This window comes from Papaver somniferum, chromosome 2 (genome assembly GCF_003573695.1).
Source record: "Papaver somniferum cultivar HN1 chromosome 2, ASM357369v1, whole genome shotgun sequence".
In the NCBI taxonomy this organism is placed as follows: domain Eukaryota; kingdom Viridiplantae; phylum Streptophyta; class Magnoliopsida; order Ranunculales; family Papaveraceae; genus Papaver; species Papaver somniferum.
The window spans coordinates 141,771,937-141,785,953 of record NC_039359.1 but is presented as its reverse complement, the minus strand read 5'-3'; the positions used below and the strand labels follow the sequence as shown (position 1 = coordinate 141,785,953).

The following is a 14,017-nucleotide window of genomic DNA, read 5'->3' as shown; positions in this document are numbered from 1 at the left end:
GGCATAACCGGAGCCATTGTTTCTGTTGAGCAACAATAGCAGAACATTGATTAGCTAATAACATTTTATACACAGATGTAGTAGAGAAATTACCCGATTGAGTAAGTGGCCATCTAATACAGTCATCCCCAGAGTAAGGGATCCTAATGGACTGAATTTGTGCTATTTGAGCGGGGGTTAACAACTCTGCTAGGGCAACTTCGTCCCATTGCTTTGAGTAAGGATCTATAAGCTGAGAAACCTGAGTATAATCTTGCAGATGATACTCAGTTGGCCTAACGAGAGGTTGTGGCTTTATATCCACCCAATCATCCTGCCAAATACTTATATCCTGACCATTAGCCACCTCCCATATGTGATATTTCCTAACTATTTTTAAACTTCTAGTTATACCATTCCAAACCCAAATACCCTTCTTCCTAGCAATTGTATGTAACGGTTTATGCTTTGGGAAATACTTCGATTTCAAAACTTGAGAACATAAAGCCTGAGGTTTAGTAACCAGCCTCCATGCCATTTTTGTAAGCATAGCTAAATTAAATTTACGGAAACTTTTAAAACCCATACCACCATGTCTTTCGGGAAGACACAGACCTTTCCATGCTTTAGGGTTTAAACCCCTCTTTTTTGGGTGATGGCCCACCAATATTTACGCTGGAGCGTATCTAATTGTTTTAAAATAGAGTCAGGAATCGGGAAACATGACATCTGGTAAGAAGCAACTGAATTTAAAACAGAGTTTGAATGGACCCCCCAGCTTTTAAAGTCTTTTAAGACACAATTAAGAGAACCACTATAAGGATAATTTCCATGTACATCTGGTTGCATTTTTTGTATCTGGGTCTTCACATAATCAAAAGGAAGACTACAAGCAGCTGCAAAGAATCCAGAAACAGCACTCGCTCCTGCAGGGAGAACAGGGATTTCTTATATTAAAAGTTCTTCTTTGCAATAGAAATTTACCACTCGCAGTAATAATTGAAATGGAAAGAAAGAAACAATAGGGATGATTGATCTCACCAACTACAGTGCTAGCTTCAGATAAACTGATCGTGTCCCTGAATAGTTCTACACTTTGATCATACGAAGCAAGCATGCCCATGTTCAAAGCCATTGCTCTGACTACAGTAGGACCAGATCCTTTCCATTGTGCAAGAACTCCTTCATCAGCAATGATACGCATAAGTGCATGGAATGCCTTTTTATAGTTCCGACGCTGTGCTTGTGGTAATGTATAATCAGCTTGCATACGGGTAAGTGCCAAATCTGCAGGACTACCAACAGAGGCACCAATAGCTCCAGCGGTCAAACCACAAAGAGCTTTTTGATAGAGAGGAAGTGGCTTCCATCATTAGCATCGATTACTTTGTTTGTTAAAATCCTGATTATTAAACATTTATATTAAGTTGATTTACACAAGTAAACAAAAAGAAACAATAGCAAGAAGCAGCTATTTCCACATTAACAAGATTACCGCCAAGTATTTCAGAAGCTAGTATTTCATTAAGTGAGTGCACTTTATCCGCAGTTTCTGCTACGTTGCAAATTGCGAAGAACAAGCTTCGGATTCAAATTAGGAAAATTTCTATTAGCCAAATTTACTGTAATGAAACTTCACTATGGATTGCGAGGAAGATTAACATGCAACTGATGGAAAGCAGAAAAATTGAAGAATGAGCTTGTAAACAACCAAGACTAATAACCATAAGAAACAAAAATTAAACAGAGGAATTCTCAAATAATGAAGCAGAACTATTATGAGAAGAACATGCAGCTGCAGGAAACAAGTATCTAGAGACATGACTGGTGACCATATTTCCACTTTTAGAAATCACTCTAATAAGGTCGACCATTTCAAATGGTTTCCCTAATATTTCAAGGCTCCCTCTATGTAACCACAAAATTTAAAAAGATAAAGAGCTACACCAACAACCAATCTATGATTATTCCACGTGTTGGCTGAGATTCATCTCATTATTGAATTTTTCGAAACAATGGCAACCATCAATTAAAAGTGGAATCTCATGGAGGATGATTTTCTTGAGATAAAGATGCCGTCTATATAAATTCAAAAATCCGATGCATGATAACAGAAAATATTTCATGAACTGCTCTGCAATGGTAACAGGTGCTACAATTCGTTCTTCAAAAGATGGTTGGTTGCTAATGTCAAAAGGTAGATATATATGTGATATTCTTTTATAATCTCTATACAAGAGAGACGATCCTTCCAACTTCCGGAATATATACCACTAGACGGGGAACTGATAATTGGAGCCTAAATGCGCCTTTCTTTCATAATATGAATGAATTACAAAGATGTATGCAAAATAAAATGAGGGTTTTCTGGGATTTAGATGCTAAGCTGGTGTCATCAGTCTCTTGACTAGGACATGCCTAAGACCATCTAGGCTCTATGAGAAACACAACTGTAAGGACAGGGAGTTTCAGCAACACTAGCTGTTACAAGAAATAACAGGAAGTTTGGAAACAGCCTGGGAACCAACTAAAGAGAGACATAGAGGGATAAAGGAGTTCCTTCTTTAATAAAACCAGAATATTTTGGCTAATTCTAGTAGAAATATAATATAAGATATCAGCATTAGCAATACCTCGCGTAGTTATGTATAGGGCACCATGAGGGAGCTCAAAAGGATGGCATTGATGACAAAGGGATTTATCAGATCCGCTGACATTCTTTAAGGTGCCAGTGGGGAATGCCTGATATAACTGGTTTCACCATCTAATATTAGAAATTTTAACTGTGAAAAAGATACAGTAGTGTGAGGTTCAACCAAAGCCAAATGGGAGACAAACACTTGAATCTAAGAAATAATCTCTGATATCATAAGAAAGGGGTAAGGTTATCGATTTTGTTCAAGATCTACAGGTAACTAAATGACTAAGGCAAGAGCAACCTCATAAAATGTCTCGAAGAGCCCTTATATTCAATTCCCAGTCCAAAAAACTATTGTGATGTACCAATATAAGAAAGAACGGTCATGAAACTACAATTGGAAAACTTCTAGAAGCTTGATAAACAATGAAAGAGTTGGTCATGAAACACCGCACAAAAACACAATAAGGAAAATCAACATGGTTGCTACAGTTAATTGTATCTTCTACTTGATATACCACATAAAAATATACAAAATGCTCAATTGAGGAAGCTCAGTTAGCTCCCTAAACTGGATTGGTTCAACACTTTTATTTACTTTTTGTTTGAAATTAATAGAACGGACCTGGTGAAACATCGAACCAATAAAAAACAATCGATCGGCCATTGAAAAGAAATGATTAAAGAGAGAAAGCTTACATTGATGCTATGAAACAGAGAGACAATAAGACGTTGTGGTTCAATCGGATCTCCAGGTCTTAGATTCGCATTCGAGCATACTGCTGAAATGTCCTAGATATTTCTCCAACGTGGCTGATTAGGAAACTTGAGAAGAAGTGTATCATTTGACTTGACATGCTGCGATTGCAAATAAAAAGGCTTTGGAGAACAGCATCATAGAGTGTACCAGCAGCACCAGAATTTTCTGGCAACCATAGCTTCTTCCTCCTACAAGTACGAACTTAGAAGATTGTAATTGAGATAAAACATTGTCTACACCAACATGTATAGAGAAAAGATAGATCAGCAGAGGAACATAATCTCACTCTCACCATGGACCAATATATCTGGCTCATTGAGCCTGCTGTAGACATTAACGGCACTCTGCCACCAGTGCCTCCAGCCAAACTTTTACCCTGGAGGCACTACTTATCTTGCCATTTCTCGTCCTGAATTTGACCAAATAGGATGATTCAGATAAGAAATACAGCATTCTTAGTAAATGCGTGTCTAATATGTTATTAAAGCAGTATGTCATACTGATAGACACTAAACCCGGATAGTTGCATGATTTAAAATGACATTTATACTCGTGAAAACTATTATTATGTGCTGGATACACAGTCAAACGAAAACAACAAAAAAGAATCAGAAGCAATTGGCAGTTAAGCTGAAGTCTGAAAAGAGATAAGACATTACATGTTATGAGCTAGAATCTTAATGCTGCCTCCAGAATCCAGATTCTCCTCTGCCTTATGACCATCCTCGCTTCCTTTGGCTAAAAACACTCCCATTAACCTCAAGAAACCCTTTTACCACAATTTTAAGCCGTCGTCACCACCAAAAACCGTCTCACCACTGGTTGTCCCACCTTTACTACCATAACTCCCGCCTTATCTAACTCGGACCAACCATATCTATCACCTGCCCAGACATCCTCTAACTTTGGTCTAATCAGTTAAACACCAAGCAACTCTTCCGCCAAGACCACTGCCTGGTGTACCGCTAATTTGTTTAGAAGGTTTTCCCTCTTAACCCAATGTGTTTATCAATGACCCATTACATAAATTTGCATTAGCCGTACTCAATGAATTCTGACTAAACTAACTTCCTTAGACACATTGATATAAATTCTGCATCCATTTGTTAGACAACTGATCAAAACACAGGGAAGGATATCCAAATTCCTTGCCCCCTTCTATATTTACATCATTCTAAAACTGTAAATTGGTATTGAGTTGACATGTAGTGTTTCAATGATCCAACCCTTTTTAAATCTTCCTCACTTGATAATGATGGAAGAAGTGGTAATGGAGGTGTTGTTGCTGGTGAATGATCTTGAACAAATGAATCTTTAGTAATCCAAAAACCGCCTTTTGAACCATCTAACTTGTGAATGATTACTACTACTACAAACAACCTGGTAATGGTGATAATTTTGTAAGCGTTAGATATTGAAACAACCTGGTAATGGTGAGTATTAATCACTACTCCTACAAACCCTCTTCAAAATCCCAAATATTTATGATTTTTAATCACTAAGCTAACCCTAAAAAACAGATTAACTTCAAAACTGATTTCTATAGAAATATCCAACTTTGGGGATATTAATCAAAGTCTAGATCGATTACCTAGATAATAAAAACCCAATCCGGAAATACATTAGAGTAACCCAAAAATATAGCTAAAAATCTGAACTTTGGATTCAATTCATCGATTCTTTTCTGAAAGAGAAAAAGTAAAAGAGAAAGAGGAAGAAACAAGGAAAGGGGAAAGTGTATAATCTGAACTTTGGTTGAGTGAACAGGTGTTAATAAGTTTGAGCCATTAAGCCATTCATGTAGAGAGACAGAGAAGAAGGAAGAACCAAATACTGGTTTAGGGGTGTACAAAATGCCCGGAAGCCTGCTACCTGCCATATACCGTCTGGGTCCGAAGGAGCCCATGGGCGCCGGATAGCCTGTCATGGGCTAGCCCGGCCTGCCCGATAATTTTAAGTGTGCGGACTCGGATCTTTGTTCAAAAATTAGAGCCCAGCCTGTTCACCTGTCTGGTAGCCTGTTTAGTTACCCGGCCTGTCTGCTTACCCGATAGCCTGTTTAAGTATCCGGCGTGCGGAATAACCCTTTAAATATTATATGCTTAAAAATAAAATTATAATATACGTATATTATTTTTTCATTATTCTTTCCCTTTTTCTCATAATTTTTCATTCTTTCTTCATTTCTTGTTATCTCCTCCGAACTCTAGGTTAGAGAGATCAAAATTTTCTGCCAAAATTAGTCTCCTTTTGGTCTTAATCAGAGATTTTACTTTCCTTTCTATCATATTCTCTCGTCATCTCCTTTTTTTTATCTCGTTATTTCCTTTCTCTCGTATTCTCTAGAGAGATTTCAGCCAAATATTGTGTCTCCTGTTGGTACAAATTCAGAATGGAATCAATGGATTATTATACGATTTGCAAAATTGAAATCCTTTTTAATCATAATGCAACCGCCTTCTTTATTTATAGGGTTGAATCCATTCAGTATCTACTGTTAATTTATTTTGGAGAAGAAGGGGCTGATAAAACTGTAAGTTTTTTGTTCTAATCTACTGCAATTGATAATGATATTTAATACATTCGATTATGTTCTATGCTTTTATTTTGGATGGTGTTGAAAGCATGATACTATAGGTATTGGTTGATTTGGAAAAAAAATTTATTGTCATGATAGATTTAAATTTACAATTAAAAGTCAGTTTTATAGCTAAGATTTGTTAGTTGTCTGGTTCTTTATCAATGTAATCAAAAATTTAGTTTTAATTGATGTTTTTTGATAGTTTTGTGACACTTACTGAACATAAGTTTACTAATTTTTTTTTGGTTGACCAGGTTTGTGATTTTTCTCTAATTTGAAGCATGGATGTTTCTGATTTGGTTGAAACAACACCCACTTCAAATGTTACAGACTCACAATTACCATCCCCTGCTACCGGTGGAACTAAAAAAAGAAAACTAACGTCTATAGTATGGAAAGGTTTTGAACAAATTGAAGAAGTGGATCCAGATGATCCACAAAAGATAAAGAGGTTGAAGCTTGCACAGTGCAAGATATGTGACCGAAAGTTTTCGGGGGATCCGAAAGCAGGCACTTCTCATCTCAAAAGGCACATGGACAGCTGTTTGAAAAAGAACCAATCTGCCGATGAAACACAGACATTAATATCTCCAATTGGGTCAGGTACTTTTACTGCATTTCGATTCTGTCAAGCAAGAGCTAGAAAGAACATTATAAAGTTGATTATTTTGAGGGAGTTGCCATTTCAGTTCGATAGTTTTCACCCTCGATTTGTGAAATTTTCTCGAGCCACTGTTAGACGTGATATTTTAAATTTTTTTGAAATGGAAAAACAAGTTTTAAAGAGAACTTTATTAGAGGCACCTGGAAAAATATCTTTGACATCAGATTTGTGGTTGTCGTGTCAGAAGCTAAGTTACATGTCTATCACTGCTCACTTTTTAGACAAAAATTGGGTCTTGCATAAAAGGATAATTTCTTTTACTTTAGTTGACAAGTCCCACACTGGAGAACATATTTCTGAGTTACTTATTCAGAAACTTGCCAATGATTGGGGGATTTCTATGAAGATTTTCTCATTATCCTTGGATAACGCTAGTGCAAATACTTTTTCGGTTCAACGGATAAAAGTGATGCTGCCTGACTTGCCATCTAAAGGAGATCTATTTCACGTAAGATGTTGTTGTCACATCTTGCATTTATTCATAGATGATAGCAGGAAGAAAGTTAAGGATTTTCAAGAAATGATTTCTCATGTTAAATCTAGTATAGAATTCATTTTTGCTTCATCTGTAAGATATGACCAGTTTCGAGCATTGTGCACATCAATGGGTTTGAAACCAAAAAAGCTTCAGCTAGATGTCAAGCACAGGTGGAACACTACTTATTTCATGCTAAAAGATGCACTTCCTTATCGTTCTGCAATTTCAAGATTTCTTGCTGATAGGACATGTTCTGATTTAACTGATTATGATTGGGATATTGCTGAATTATTATGCTTTCTTGAAGCCTTTCTATGATGTAACCAAACATTTTTCTGGTGTCGATTATGTGACAAGTAACTCTGTTCTTAATTACTTATTTAGAATTGGGAGGGTCTTACAGAAACACAGGCATATGAATCATCTCAAGGACATTATTGTTGTTATGGAAAAGAAGTTTGTCAAATATTGGGGTGAGACTCCTATTTTATTCGGCATTGGATGTATTCTTGATCCCCGTCTTAATCTCAGAGGATTGGAAACTACATTAGCTGATATTCAGAGTTGTTTTAGTACTTCTGCACATGTCATTCGTTGTCATGCAGAGCAAAAATCTTTGATAGTAGCTAAACTTAAAAGTTTATTTGAAGAGTATGCTATTATGTTAAATGAGCAAATGCAGAATGGTTCTAGTATTAACTCAATTTCTAATGGTAATCAACCACCTTTACAGAGTGTTCTGCAGATGCAAGAAGAGACAATCTCCGACGACGAAGATGACTCCTTTTCACAATCCCGAAGTCAGAATAGGAGGGATCCCCTTTCTTCAGCATCAGAAGAACTGACGAGATACTTCGCAGAGACAGAACCAGCAACTTTTGAAGATATGAAGAATTTTGACATATTGGGTTGGTGGAAAGCTAATGAAAAACGATATCCGGTTCTTTCTTGCATTGCACGAGATGTACTAGCAGTCCCTGTCTCCACAGTTGCTTCTGAATCTGCGTTTTCTCTCGGAAAGCGTGTGTTGAGTGATTATCGCAGTAGCTTAACACCGCAAATGTTGGAATGCTGTGTGATTCTAAAATATTGGTGGAAAGCTGAACTGAAAAATCGTATGATGACACTAGATCCACTAAACGACGATATTACTCCAGTTGATGATGAGAATGATGTCTCTGAATCATCATGTGTCTCTTTAAGGTAAAATTAATGCAATTTTTTCATTTTATTTTCATGTCTATGTCTGTCTGTTCTATTTTCTTATAAACTCTTTAAATACAAGCAGGCTATAACTTGATGTGCACTGAATTTACTTCTTATCATCTCTTTAGATACAAGTAGGCTATAACTTGATGTGCACTGAATTTACAATTTGTTCATCGATATTATTGTTTGTGTTAATTTATATTACTTGAATTGTTGATTAAATTTTTACTTTTCTTCATTTATGTAGGTAGACGGTAGAGAATCTGAAGTCATGTGGTGTAAGTGGTGATTCTGATGAAGAGCTAGACAAAGAGGAATAAAGTTTTTATTCATTTCATTGTTTTTATTAGTAAGATGAAATAAAGTTTTGGAGTAGTAGTGTTATGAATTTGTTTGATAGTTTCCTAGTAGTGGTGTTATGAATTTTTTGTTGAAGTTTGATTTGAACAATCTACAATTTTATGCAATTTATCTTCTCATTTACTGTTGTTACTTGTCAAGGCCTGATACCCGCCCGGCCTGGTCTGGCCTGGCCCATTAGGTTGCTAAGCCTGTCCAGCCCGGCCTGTGATATATTCGGATTAGGGCCGGCCTGCCCGGCCCGATGTACACCCCTATACTGGTTTGTGTTAAAATGGTGGGGGAGGGATTATGTCCGAAAATTAGTAGTAGCGGTAAACAACCTTCCGAAATAACGGTTATTTCCATTTCTAGAGAACGAGCAGTTAAAGAAAGTTTCTAGCCATTTCCCGTTTGAGATTTTGGTCCAGCTTCCGGCCGATTAATCAATTTAAGTAAATCGGGAGTCTGTTTTAGCCCAAATAAACGAACCTAATATCGGACGGGGTATTTTGTATCTCCTCTCCCGTAGATTTGCATTTTATTTTTTTTGAAGGAAGAAGAGGCTTTGAAAAGCCCCTAAAATTTATTTATTGACTACCTCATTCAAATTGAGGTTTGAAGGATTAAATAGAAGAGGTGGCAGATATACACACCCTCTTGATTGATCATGATCAATTACATCAAGAAATAGGACAACACAGATAGTACATGATTTACATTTGAAACTTAAAGAAACAAGATGTGAAAATCGAATTAAACTTTTGCAGCCCGTTGAAGGATTGGATATCCTTATAATGGTTTCAAACCAATTTGTTTCATAGATTTGCATTCGTTCCCTAGACTTAAGATATATCGGCTTGTTACTTTTGCATCCAAATACAGTTCGCTGACTCAGCAATTAAATCTATTTATAATAGAGTTCGTTAGAAATTGCTCAGCCGAACTCACAAGTGTTGCTATATCAAGCTTGTTGTTAAATTTAGTTGATCAAAACTATGTCTTGATTTCTAGTTTACAATTATCCAAGTCTCATACTAGGATAGAAGTGTGTAGTTGAGAATCGTACATCACTACGTTCTATCGTTTGAATGCGAAGATCAACCGAATCATTTGAAGAACTTCTTCAACAAAAGAAGATAAGTGAAGACTGAGCCACCTATTTCTCAAGTTATATTCATCCTTCGATCTGTGAGGTGTCGCATGACTAATTAGACTATTGCAAGAATATCAAGAATCGAGTCAAGTTTATCTTGGTACATAATTCGTTCTCGAATATATGACTAAGCTTAATGGACATTTCTTCATATATGCTTGATGAATTTCGGTTAAGAACAATTTATTGTTCATAATTTAAATCGTGATTTAGATTATCATTCGAAATATCCTGGAATAGTGATATGTATCATTGATGTTATTTAGGAATGTTTCGAATTGATTTGGAAAGAAATGTAGAACTACCATAAATCTGGATATAAGACAGTGTGCATACCAGTTTCACATACTGGTAAAACTGTTATAGGTCCGGAGTCGCATTACATGTACCCAGTACACGTACCGGCATATCTATAGTTCGACAACGATTTTTTGGTACGCATACCCGGTATCCATACCATAAAAAGTATGTTGCCCGTGAACCAGGAATGGTATGCATACTTACTATACATACCATAAAGGACCTGTTGGTTTTGAAACCGGAGTAGTATCCATACCCGATACGCAAATCGAAAAGGTTTTGTGGATTTCTGAACTCGTTTTTGTCTTAAGGGAACACATACCAGGTACATGTACCATACAAGAATAGTCATGAACAAGGTAGAGTACACATACTTTCCTTGTCGAATATTTTCAGATGCACAAAAATTATTTCTGTGAGATAATTGGCAGTTGAATAAATCTCTAAAAACACTATATAAACATGATTGATCACATTATAACCTCAACCTCAAAGTCTTAAGTGTTATGTGAAAATGATTAAGCTTATGGTTCAATCGGCTAGTTTTGGATAATCATCGATGAAAAATGTCTTGTACACGGTTTAGTTGCGATTCATCCTAACAAGAATGTATATCTTGGTATGTTAATCTCATTTCAAAGATTCATCTAACGGTGAATATTTTTTGCTTGGTTCCAAAGCTATCTTAGATTAAACCTAAAGAAACATATCCTTTGAAAGTCTATGTAAGGGAGAACCCCAGGAAACCGGGATCTTTGAATCCCTGACACTATTTTTGTGTGTACTAGTTGTAAACTAGAGTCTTCCTCTACCTCAAATCCTTCTAGGGTTTAGCGACTAAAAATACTTCACCTAGAGATTCGTGAAGCCAGGTCCAACTATCTTTATATTGATAGTTCGAGTATCCTGATCTTTTTTTGATTGATGGGATGCTCACTCAAACAAGATAGATACAAATTGCAAAGTTCTCTTCGTCTCATACTTTGTGATTCCACAGGTTTAATACTTGTGGGGTGAATAAGAATCTAGGATGCTCTTCGGGAGTCATAAGGCCAGATTCTGAGGTTAGACAGACTTTTCTATTACTATCGATTTTCAGTCTCACATTGATCTACGATCAAAAAGGAAATCACATATAGGCTTATCTGTGGGAGGAAGATTGGTTTAAAGTCTTTAATTAAGTTGATGCAACTCTTAGGCTGTAAAGGATGTCAGCTAAGAGAATCAATTGTGCGGAGTCCTGCCGAGATTCAAGAGGCGTAAGGAGCGCAACTGTAACTGAATTTCTATGAGGGTTTAATTAGGTCTCAACTACATTCCGGTTCGAAGATATTTGTAGTAAACTAGAGCCTACAGCGGCTTAGTACAGTTTGGTGTTCAATGTGGGCTATGTCCCGGGTTTTTTCTGCATTTGGGGTTTCCCCGTTAACAAAATTCCTGGTGTATATTTCTTTTCCACATTATATTGTTTATCTTTATAATTGAAATATCACAGGTTGTAAGTAAATCAATCAAGTGGATATATCCATACTTGTTTGTTGGATATGACTTGATTGATTCTTGGATATTGATCTTTGGAATCGTCCAAGTAGTCTCACACGTAAATCAGGTTCACGGACTAGTCTCTGTAAACTTTATGATTGCGAGATAAAAAGATAAAACTCTAAATATTATTCCTTGATTGAGATTCATAAAGTTGAACTCTCGGAATTGTATATAAGTTTGTCCATACAAGTTTTCTAAGAAAAAATTGGTGGTGTATTTTGGTACCCCGCGTTTTCAGGACCAAAAGCAAGCAAACTCTTAGAAAAAAATTCTTCATAAGTGCAGGTATGAAGGAGAAACTAGAAAAAATAAGTGGATAATCATAAGATTTAAGGTTTAACGAAATTGAATGTAATCTTTAAACAATTATCTTGAAATGATTTTTTTGATTTAGGTGAATTGATGATTTTCAGTGCTCTTTGGTATTCTTCATCCCAAAAGATTGAAATTGAAAACAACTTTATGTGTGCAATGTAGAGGCCTATGTGGCATAAATCTGATATAAAGTCCACATTTGTTGGCTCGTTATATGTTAATCTTCATACCTCGAATTCTTAGTTTCTATGACTATACTAACATAAATTTCTTTACCATAAGAGTAACATGCAATAATAAAATTAAAGTAAAATCTTCATATCTTTTTTTTTTTGTTGGTGGTGCGATTTGATCCAAGAAAAATATAAAAGAGTACTTCAATATTTATCTCCATATAAAAGAAACGGCTAGATTATTGGTATGCTAGCATTATTTATATAGTTTGGTTTCCTAAATCAATAACTATAATTATGAATTTGTCCAAGTCTAATATTTGAGTATCATATATAACCTCGCATGTTACTTTTTCAATCTTAAACGACTAGAAAGAAACGATAGGAATGAAAACAAGTCAAATCAGTATTATTAACCTCAAGTCGAAGGATGATTTTTTCGTTCTAGTCGATACGTCTTCGCGTTCTTCAGGTCTTCGGAGTAATACTTGTAAGTCTCAACATTCCTAGATTTTCTAGTCTAATCTAAACGAAGTTGTAATTTTAATCAAGCGTCCCTATTTGAGTTTTGGTACTAAAATATAACAACCAAAGTTGATATACCAATGCTTAGTGGGTTCAACCGAGCAATTCTCTAACATGATGTACTTGGTACCCTCGTCATTTCAAAAAGCAAGGCCATACTATTTATAATAACTCTAGATTTGATAACTGTCAGAAGTTTGATCCATATTTATAGACCTATAGCCCCAGTTAGAAAATGCACCCAAATTTATCATGGTCCTAGGGTTAAAATGAAGGTCATACTAGTAACCCCAAGCTACGATAGGGTTTAGTTATCTCAAGAACCCAATAAAGCCAACATACTCTCAAAAGTCAAAACCATTTAGAGAAAAGAATAACCAGCTTATAAAAATCTCTTAGTATGTTAAGAAAGATCCAAGATATGTTAACAAAGAGCCATGATATGTTAGTACAAATCTAGTATATTTTTGAATAGACAACTGAACAGAATTATCAATGTAGTGCCCAGACTCTTGCTAAGTTAGAACTTCAAGTAGGTCAAATAGATGAAACTCTAAGTGAGTGAGAGAATCGAAGGTTCCACAGTCAAACCAATCTTAATCCCAAGGGAGAAAAACAATTTAATAAAGTGAATGTAATTAAAAACCTTAAGAGTGGTAGAGTGGTATACAATAAGGTAACTTGCCCGATATTGAACCCTCGGGACCACTAGTAGATGAGGAAACTGATAAAATCTATAATGATGCCTATTTGGTTCCTGAGAATCCCGATTTTGTGCATGGATATCATTCCCACATCTATCATTACCAACAAAGCATGAATCCAACATTAATGACATATTGGAGGTTTTTAAAAAAAGTTACCATATACCTTCCTTTATTAGATGCAATTAGGCATCTTCCAGCTTATACCAACTTCCTTAATGATATGTGTACGCGAAAGTGCAAACTTAGTGTCTCTAAGAAAACCTTTTCAGCTTGTCATGTGAGTTCGATTATCTAGAACACCGTAACTCCTAAGTATAAATACCTAGGTGCACCTATCATTGCTTGAACAATAGGAAAAAACCCGATAGAGAAAGGTTTACTTGGCTTAAGAGCCAGTGTGAACTTACTTTCGTACCATGTGACTTACAACTAGGACTTGATGAATTGAAACCTACCAAGATAACACTCCATTGAGCTGATGGGTCTATGAAAATTCCTCATGGTGTTAAATAAGATGTTCTTATTGAGGTCACGTTTATTTATCCATTTGATTTTGTTGTCTTAGATACCCAACCTGGCCCTGGCCCGGAAAACCAGATACTTGTTAATTTAGGTCTCCCATTTTTATCTACGTCTAATGCGATCATT

The 14,017-nt window shown here is 35.9% G+C and overlaps 1 long non-coding RNA gene and 1 pseudogene across 1 annotated transcript; both read right to left on the bottom strand.

Moving 5' to 3' along the window:
- Positions 1 to 559: 559 nt before the first annotated feature.
- LOC113352104 lies at positions 560 to 1,706 on the bottom strand (annotated as a pseudogene).
- Positions 1,707 to 2,773: 1,067 nt separating this feature from the next.
- On the bottom strand, positions 2,774 to 5,203 carry LOC113349308. The gene is made up of 3 exons (XR_003360071.1): positions 4,037 to 5,203; positions 3,670 to 3,786; positions 2,774 to 3,565 (listed from the first exon to the last, which is right to left on the bottom strand). It is a non-coding gene; the product is annotated as an uncharacterized LOC113349308 (long non-coding RNA).
- Positions 5,204 to 14,017: the final 8,814 nt, after the last annotated feature.